Raw genomic sequence first — 10,012 nt, 5'->3', positions numbered from 1 at the left:
TCTCTCTCCATCTATTCATCTTTCTCTCTTTCTCCATCCATCCACCCATACATCTATCTATCTTCCATCCATCCATCCATCCATCCATCTATCTATCTGTCTATCTATATCCATCCATCCATCCATCTCTCTGTCTGTCTCTCTCTCTCTCTCTCTCTCTCTCTCTCTCTCTCTCTATATATATATATATATATATATATATATATATCCCCCTCTCTGGTGCACACGGGCGCGCGTGCTCATGTACCGTGATTTTTCTTTTTTTTTTTTTAGTTCAACGTGCCTGTCAGTTGGTCTTCTAATTGTCGATGCAGGCTTCTTTTTTCTTTTTCTTTTTTACCGTTTTTTTCTTTCTGTTATTCGTTTTTCAACTCAAAAGCGCAACATTCAAAGGATACTGTATTGCATCGTTAGTCTGTAATTTGAGAAGAGCTAGCTTGAAGGGCTGAAGAACATCATCGTAGCTTTTTTTTCTTTTTCTTTTTTTCTTTTCTATTATGAGTGTTCCCATGCCATACCCTGATTTCCGTTGCGTTTTTGTTCTTCTGCAATGTTTGACTGTCTTGGAATTGCTTCATGATGTATGTATCTTATTTCTGCTGCTGTATCTGTGTTTGTGTATGATTTTCGATTTATGTTCATATCTTATTATGTACTATCCCCCCCCCCCCCCACAATATTCCTTGTGACCCCGGTACACTTGGACATTCTATTGTATTCTATTCTATTCTATTCTATTCTTGTGTTCTGTTGTGCCAGGTTGTAGAATACTGTGCTGGTTTGTTTCGAATTTCTTCTCTCTTTTTTTCTTTTTCTTTTTTTTCTTTCTTTTTTTTCTTTCTTCTTTTATATATGTTAATATACTTCTCTTTCTCAATATCAATTGTTGACGTGGCGTTTAGTTTAAAAACACATATGTGGTAAAGTATCCTACATTTAAACTTAAACAACAACAAACACCAAAATAAAATTTAGAAGAAAAGACAAAAAAAAAAAAAAAAAAAAAAAAAAAGGGGGGGGGGGTTTAAAGAAAGAAAAAGAAAGTAAAGTTTAAATCTTTTTTTAACTGTTAAAAAATAAGTAAAGAAAAAAAAGAAAAACATAAGTATTATGGTGTTCGAAATGAAACTCCATTGTGACATGAATAGAAGTTTTCTGAAGCATAGCCTAATACCGCATATACATTAGTTGAACAAATCTTCACATTTAAGAGAAGCGTCCGTTTAAATCTAAAGTGCATCCATCGAAATTTGTACCATAAGCATGTTACAAGCTAAACATCAAGAAGTCTTTGAAAAGATTTCACGATTTGACTTTCATCATGTGACTCATCATATTGTGCCGTGTGCTAGGCGGGATGATTCTGAGTTGAATCGAAATACATCGGATAACGATGGCTATTATTATAGTTATATATACATTTGTTTTCATGTTACTTGTACTGTATACTTCTTTGTAAACGTAGAGTAGATCTGTCTAGTAAACTACTCCCCCCCCCCCCCACCCCCCCCCCCCCCCCCCCCCCCCCACAACTAAACAATAAAACCTACGGCAATTGGAAACCCAGGCAAAATTTAAACACTACTCAGACATTAAATTTAAAAAAAAAAAAATGACGCAAAAAAGGTTGACCATGGATAGAAACATATAAGGAATGATGATGCATGAAATATCTGTATGCCGACGGACGCAATAGCCGACTGGTTAAAGCGCTGGACTTTCAGTTTGAGGGTCCCGGGTTCGAATCACGGTGACGGCGCCTGGTGGGTAAAGGGTGGAGATTTTTCCGATCTCTCATGTCAACATAATTATGTGCAGACCTGCTAGTGCCTGAACCCCCTTCGTGTGTATACGCAAGCAGAAGATCAAAATACGCACGTAAAAGATCCTGTGATCAATGTCAGCGTTCGGTGGGTTATGGAAACAAGAACATATACCCTGCATGCACACCCCCGAAAGCGGAGTATGGCTGCCTGCATGGCGGGGTAATAACGGTCATACACGTAAAAGCCTACTCGTGGCATACGAGTGAACGTGGGAGCTGCAGCCCACGAACGAAGAAGAAGAAGATCTGTATGTCTGTCTCTGTCTTTTTCTTTCTCGTTTTTCTTCTTTTTTTGCCCCCTTCGCCGTCTCATGATATTTATTTCTAGGTGTTTTATTTTTTTGCCTTACGGTCAGTGAAGAAAGCCATAATTATGTCGCAAGAAGTTGACCATGGATAGGAACATACAAAGGAAAGATGCATGATTTGTTAAACTTGTCTGTTTTACTCTGTCTTTATTTATTTATTTATTTATTTATTCTCTTACGTCTCATGATATTTGTTTCTAGGTGTTTTATTTTTTACCTTACGGTCAGTGAAGAAAGCCATAATTATGTCGCAATAAGTTGACCATGGATAGGAACATACAAAGGAAAGATGCATGATTTGTTAAACTTGTCTGTTTTACTCTATCTTTATTTATTTATTTATTTATTCTCTTACGTCTCATGATATTTGTTTCTAGGTGTTTTATTTTTTACCTCACGTTCAGTGAAGAAAGCCATAAATATGTCGCAAGAAGTTGACCATGGATAGGAACATACAAAGGAAAGATGCATGATTTGTTAAACTTGTCTGTTTTACTCTGTCTTTATTTATTTATTTATTTATTTATTTATTTATTTATTCTCTTACGTCTCATGATATTTGTTTCTAGGTGTTTTATTTTGCCTTACGGTCAGTGAAGAAAGCCATAAATATGTCGCAATAAGTTGACCATAGACAGGAACATGCAAAGGAAAGATGCATGATTTGTTAAACTTGTCTATTTCTCTCTGTCATTTTTTATTATTTTTTTTATTCTCTTACGTCTCATGATATTTGTTTCTAGGTGTTTTATTTTTTACCTTACGGTCAGTGAAGAAAGCCATAATTATGTCGCAAGAAGTTGACCATGGATAGGAACATACAAAGGAAAGATGCATGATTTGTTAAACTTGTCTATTTCTCTTTGTCATTTTTTTTTTTTTTTTTATTCTCTTACGTCTCATGATATTTGTTTCTAGGTGTTTTATTTTACCTTAGGGTCAATGAAGAAAGCCATAATTATGTCGCAACAAGTTGACCATGGATAAGAACATACAAGGAAAGATGCATGATTTGTTGAACTTGTCTGTTTCTCCCTGTCTTTTTTTTTTTTTTTTTTTTAATTATTTTTTTTTTTAATTCTCTTACGTCTCATGATATTTGTTTCTAGGTGTTTTATTTTTTTACCTTACGGTCAGTGAAGAAAGCCATAATTATGTCGCAACAAGTTGACCATGGATAGGAACTGTCTGTTTCTCTCTGTTGTTGTTTTTTTAAATTTTATTATTATTTATTTATTCTCTTACGTCTCATGATATTTGTTTCTAGGTGTTTTATTTTGCCTTACGGTCAGTGAAGAAAGCCATAAATATGTCGCAATAAGTTGACCATAGACAGGAACATGCAAAGGAAAGATGCATGATTTGTTAAACTTGTCTATTTCTCTCTGTCATTTTTTATAATTTTTTTTATTCTCTTACGTCTCATGATATTTGTTTCTAGGTGTTTTATTTTTTTACCTTAGGGTCAATGAAGAAAGCCATAAATATGTCGCAACAAGTTGACCATGGATAGGAACATACAAGGAATGATGCATGATTTGATAAACTTGTCTATTTCTCTCTGTCATTTTTTTTATTTTTTTTATTCTCTTACGTCTCATGATATTTGTTTCTAGGTGTTTTATTTTTTACCTTAGGGTCAATGAAGAAAGCCATAATTATGTCGCAAGAAGTTGACCATAGACAGGAACATACAAAGGAAAGATGCATGATTTGTTAAACTTGTCTATTTCTCTCTGTCATTTTTTTTTTTTTTTTATTCTCTTACGTCTCATGATATTTGTTTGCAGCAGGTTTTATTTTTTACCTTAGGGTCAATGAACAAAGCCATAATTATGTCGCAAGAAGTTGACCATAGACAGGAACATGCAAGGAATGATGCATGATTTGTTAAACTTGTCTATTTCTCCCTGTCATTTTTTATTAATTTTTTTTTATTCTCTTACGTCTCATGATATTTGTTTCTAGGTGTTTTATTTTACCTTAGGGTCAATGAAGAAAGCCATAATTATGTCGCAACAAGTTGACCATAGACAGGAACATACAAGGAAAGATGCATGATTTGTTGAACTTGTCTGTTTCTCCCTGTCTTTTTTTATTATTTTTTTTATTCTCTTACGTCTCATGATATTTGTTTCTAGGTGTTTTATTTTTTACCTTAGGGTCAATGAAGAAAGCCATAAATATGTCGCAACAAGTTGACCATGGATAGGAACATACAAGGAATGATGCATGATTTGATAAACTTGTCTATTTCTCTCTGTCATTTTTTTTATTTTTTTTATTCTCTTACGTCTCATGATATTTGTTTCTAGGTGTTTTATTTTTTACCTTAGGGTCAATGAAGAAAGCCATAATTATGTCGCAAGAAGTTGACCATAGACAGGAACATACAAAGGAAAGATGCATGATTTGTTAAACTTGTCTATTTCTCTCTGTCATTTTTTATAATTTTGTTATTCTCTTACGCCTCATGATATTTGTTTCTAGGTGTTTTATTTTTTACCTTAGGGTCAATGAAGAAAGCCATAATTATGTCGCAATAAGTTGACCATGGATAGGAACATACAAAGGAAAGATGCATGATTTGTTAAACTTGTCTATTTCTCCCTGTCTTTTTTTAATTAATTTTTGTTTTATTCTCTTACGTCTCATGATATTTGTTTCTAGGTGTTTTATTTTTTACCTTACGGTCAGTGAAGAAAGCCATAATATTGTCGCAATAAGTTGACCATGGATAGGAACATACAAAGGAAAGATGCATGATTTGTTGAACTTGTCTGTTTCTCCCTGTCTTTTTTTTTTTTTTTTTTAATTATTTTTTTTTTTAATTCTCTTACGTCTCATGATATTTGTTTCTAGGTGTTTTATTTTTACCTTAGGGTCAATGAAGAACGCCATAATTATGTCGCAACAAGTTGACCATGGATAGGAACTGTCTGTTTCTCTCTGTTGTTGTTTTTTTAAATTTTATTATTATTTTTTTATTCTCTTACGTCTCATGATATTTGTTTCTAGGTGTTTTATTTTTTACCTTACGGTCAGTGAAGAAAGCCATAATTATGTCGCAACAAGTTGACCATGGATAGGAACATACAAGGAATGATGCATGATTTATCGAACTTGTCTGTTTGTCTCTGCCTTTTTCTTTCTTGTTTCTTTGTTTTTTGATTTATTTTTTTTTACGTCTCATGATATTTGTCTTCTTGGTGTTTTATTTCACCTTACGTTCAGTGAAGAAAGCCATATGTCGCACTACAATAAAATTAGTAAAAAAAAAAAAAAGAGTACTCCGGAGACCTTCAACTGAGGCCACAAAACAACAACAACAACAACAACAACAACCAACCAACCATCAAATAACAGTCAACTTGTCAACCATTCCACCATCTGGCTAGTCAACGAACCACTCAACAATCTACCAACCAACCAGCTAACCAGTTGACCATCCAAGCAATCTACCAACCAACCAGCTAGCCGGTTGACCATCCAACCAACTGGCCAGCCAACTCCATCCCAATCCCATGCGACTTTAACCAGCCGACTAACAGAAAAGAAAAGAAAACTGAAAACTCTATTTCCATGTAAATAGAACTGTACTGATATACTGGTCTTTGTATTAAAAACTTCATTTCGCATTGATTTTGTTTGTTTCTGCGGGATGTATGACAGTGTGAATGTGTGTTACTTCTTCCTCCTCTTCCTCTTCTCTTCCTCGTTTTCCTTCTTCTTCTTCATCTTCTGTTCCTCCTCTTCCTCGTTTTTCTTCTTCGTTTTCTTCTTGTTCTCATCCTCCTCCTCCTTCTTCGTTTTCCTTCTTCTTCTTTTTCTTCTTATTCTTCTCTTCCTCCTCTTCCTCGTTCTTCTTCTTCTCCTCTTCCTCCTCCTTCTTTTTCTTCTTGTTCTCCTCCTCCTCCTTCTTCGTTTTCCCTCTTCTTCCTTTTCTTCTTATTCTTCTCTTCCTCCTCTTCCTCGTTCTTCTTCTTCTCCTCTTCCTCCTCCTCCTTCTTTTTCTTCTTCTTCTCCTTCTCCTTTTTCTTCCTCTCCTTCTTCCTCCTCAAAAGTTCTAGAACGTCATGTACACCTTTGTCTTACATTCTTTATTGAAAAATATCAGCTTCTACATACCAATCAATCAGGATTTAGACAGCACCATTCTTGTGAAACCGCTTTATGTAGAATAACTGATGCATGGCTGCGTGATATTAATAAAAGCAAGGTGGTTGGAGTGATATTCCTTGATTTTACAAAAGCGTTTGACTTAATCAATCACGAAATATTGCTTCACAAATTGAAATGTTATGGTATTGACGATAACTGCTTATTGTTTCTCAGATCTTACCTAGAAAACCGTATTGAGGCTGTCTATTCACGTGGCTTTATTTCTTCCAAAAGGCATGTTCCAAGAGGAGTACCGCAGGGGTCAATTCTAGGCCCTCTCTTATTTTCCTTGTATATCAACGATCTACCTTTATCAATTCAACATGCAATCTGTGATTTATTTGCTGATGATACATCAATACAATATGCTAGTCACAATGTTGACGAAATTAGTTATCACCTGAATGCCAACATGAAATCTGTCGAAAACTGGTGTGATGCTAATGATATGGTCGTGCACCCTGAAAAGACAGAATGCATGTTAATTTGTCCTCGTCAGAAAAGACAGAACATAAAAGAAGCACAACTTAACATAAAATATAAAGACAATACTATCAAACAAGTTACTAAGCATATGCTATTAGGCATTACTATTGATCAAAATCTTTCGTGGCAGGAACATATTCATTGCCTCATAAAACAAGTATCATCTAGTGTATTCCAATTATCACAGATCAAACACTTTCTTGATAATCATTCTAGACGTGTGTTTTACTTTGCCTATATCCAGTCTCGCCTCAGCTATTGCTCGATTATTTGGGGTAAATGTCCTCCTTCTACATTAAAGCCACTTTGCTCTTTACAAAAACGTGCCATTAAGATGATTAACCATGTAAATACCACAGGTGGATCTGTGCACAATATGTACAAAGAACTTCAAATATTACCTGTTCATCTACTTATTAGATATAACACATTGATTCTTATGCATAAAATTGTTCATAACACATGCCCACAATATTTAAAATCGTTATTTTGTTTCCAGTTCCAACGTAATTCAGATAGAGCTATTGTCCCAAAGCCTAAAATTGATTTATTTAAGATGAGTCTCTCATTTAATGGAAGCATCGAATGGAACATGCTTCCAAAGACATGTCGTCAAATTTCAGCCATATCTCTCTTTAAAACTAAGATAAGAATTTTTCTATTCGATACATTTGATTAACCTACTCGCGGTCTTTTGCAAATGCTTGCTCGTACTCAGTCCACTAGCTGCCATGCCATGATGAATGAAAAGTTGAATGTATGTGTATGTGTGAACAGTAAGTGCGTGTGTGTGTTTGTGTGTGTTTGAGTGTGTGGGCGTGAATGTGTACGTATGTCTTTGTTGCTTGTTTTATAATTTTGTGTGTGTGTGTGTGTGTGTGTGTGTGTGTGTGTGTGTGTGTGTGTGTGTGTGTGTGTGTGTGTAAGTACCTATGTACATGTAATGTACCAATTGTTCCAGTTTTTCATCGCTTTGTTACCTTTAATAGACTATTCAAGTTCCTATTCTTATTCGTCGTTCTTATTATTTTGTTTTATTTCAGTTTATTTCCTTTATTTTTATGTTTTGTGTCGTTCGTTCTTTATTTTTTATGTCGTTAAATGGGCAGAATTGTAAAAAGGCCTTTACTGTGCCTAATTCTTTACCCATTAAAGATTCAATCAATCAATCAATCCTTCTCCTTCTTCATCCTCTTCTTCTGAATCTGAATCTGAATCTGTCTCTCTCTCTCTCTGTCTCTGTCTCTCTCTCTGTCTCTGTCTCTCTGTCTCTCTGTCTCTCTGTCTCTCTCTCCCTCTCTCTCTCTGTCCATTCTTTCTTCCTGTTGACACCACGTTACATGTACATTCTTTTAAATCTTATTGTAATAAAATCAAAAGGATTTTTTTCTCTGTCTGTTTGTTTTGTGTGCCCCTCAACACCAGAGACTGTAGGGCAGCCTGGGAACCACAGAAAGACTCACATGCCCCCGAAAACTGAATATGGCTACCTAAATGGCCGAGGGGTAAATACGGTCATACACGTACAATACAAAAGAAAAAAAAAAACCTTGCACTCGAAGATACGGGCGACGTGGGAGTTGCGCGCTCATGAACACAATTAATCACTTTCAGTTTTCCAAGGAGGCGTCACTGCGTTCGGACAAATCCACACACGCTACACCACATCTGCTAGGCAGATGCCTGACCAGCAGCATAACCCAACGCGCTTATTAAGCCTTGAGTGCATGCATATAATGATATCAATAAGAGGTGTATTTCGTCCATAGAATGCTGCCATAGGAAAACCCTTTTTTATTGTCATGGGTTCTTTTTCAGTGCGCCAAGTGCGTGCTAGACAAAGGACCGCACACAGGTCCACCTGAGACTGTTCAGTTTGATTTTCCAAGTCAAAAGGGCGAGACAGGGATGTGAACCCAGAACCTCACGAACACTGTATTGGAAGATGAACGTCTTAACCACTCTGCCATCTATTTCTACTGATGCTGCAAGTGGGGGAGGGGGGGGGGGGGGGGTGAGGGGAGCAGGCACGGGAGGAGTCGGGGGGGAGGTTACTTTCAATATATTGTCCATTCTACCATCAGGGAAAGTATGTCTTTCAGTTGGGCAGTTTCAATTAAGGTTTCCTAAAGAGGCGTCACTGCGTTCGGTCAAACCCGTATCCGATGCGCCACACACACACACACACACACACACACACACACACACACACACATATATATATATATATATATATATATATATATATATATATATACAAGTACCTGTCAGAGTAGGTTTCCTCAACAGAATTCTGCCAGAAGAAAAATTATGTTGCCTTTTTTTGACTCTTCTTCTTTTTTTAACTCTCTCCATACGAACGGCGAAAGAGACGACGTTAACAGCGTTTCACCCCAATTACCACCATCAAAATATTGCAAGCGGAAGGCTCTTATACTGAAGAGGTGAATGTTGACAAAGAATACCACAATTCTGACGACGGAAGCTAAAGGTTGGGTCATTCAGACACCCACTGGACACCCGAGGGGTCTGTGTAGAGGAGAAGAGAGGACTGGCCGTACTGAGTGAGTTAATGCCGCCTAGAGCTTGCTGCAAATGGAACGTCGGGTTTTCGTCTCCTCAGAATGACCAGACGCTGGGTTTTACATATTCCTGTCAAAACTTTGGAGACATGGCGAGGGCGGGCGGGGAGGGGGGGTGCGTGGGGGGGGGGGGGGGGCGAGGGGGGGGGATCGAGCCCTACTACAGACCCTCACATCACTGAGACACTGGTTTGGGGGAGTGGTGGGGGGATTGGGGGGCGAGGGGGGGGGCGGGGGATGCAGATGATCGTCTTAACCACTCGACCATCTTTCTCTCAGGAACCAGCTCACCGGGAAATGAATACAGCTACGATAAGCATGCCATTTAATTAAAGTATCCGTCGCCTGTTTCCGTGCGTCGGCTTCTTCTTCCTCCTTCCTTCCTCCCTTCCCCCTTCCCTCCCTCTCTCCCTCCCTCCCTCCCTCCCTCTCCACGTGGGGAAAGAGGCGACATCCGTTTTCTCACAATGGTCCATTGCTTCCTGTAGTTTCTACATGAACGCTGTCATCCTGTGCGTGGAGGTCTGTGTTCTGTGCCTATCCTTGACACACACACAGAGGCAAACGTTTTGTGTCTAGTCTAGTCTATAGTCAATAGTGGAGTGATGGCCAAGAGGTAACGCGTCCGCCTAGGAAGCGAGAGAATCTGA

Source organism: Babylonia areolata, chromosome 17, assembly GCF_041734735.1.
Source record: "Babylonia areolata isolate BAREFJ2019XMU chromosome 17, ASM4173473v1, whole genome shotgun sequence".
In the NCBI taxonomy this organism is placed as follows: domain Eukaryota; kingdom Metazoa; phylum Mollusca; class Gastropoda; order Neogastropoda; family Buccinidae; genus Babylonia; species Babylonia areolata.
Note: the sequence above shows the minus strand (reverse complement) of the source record.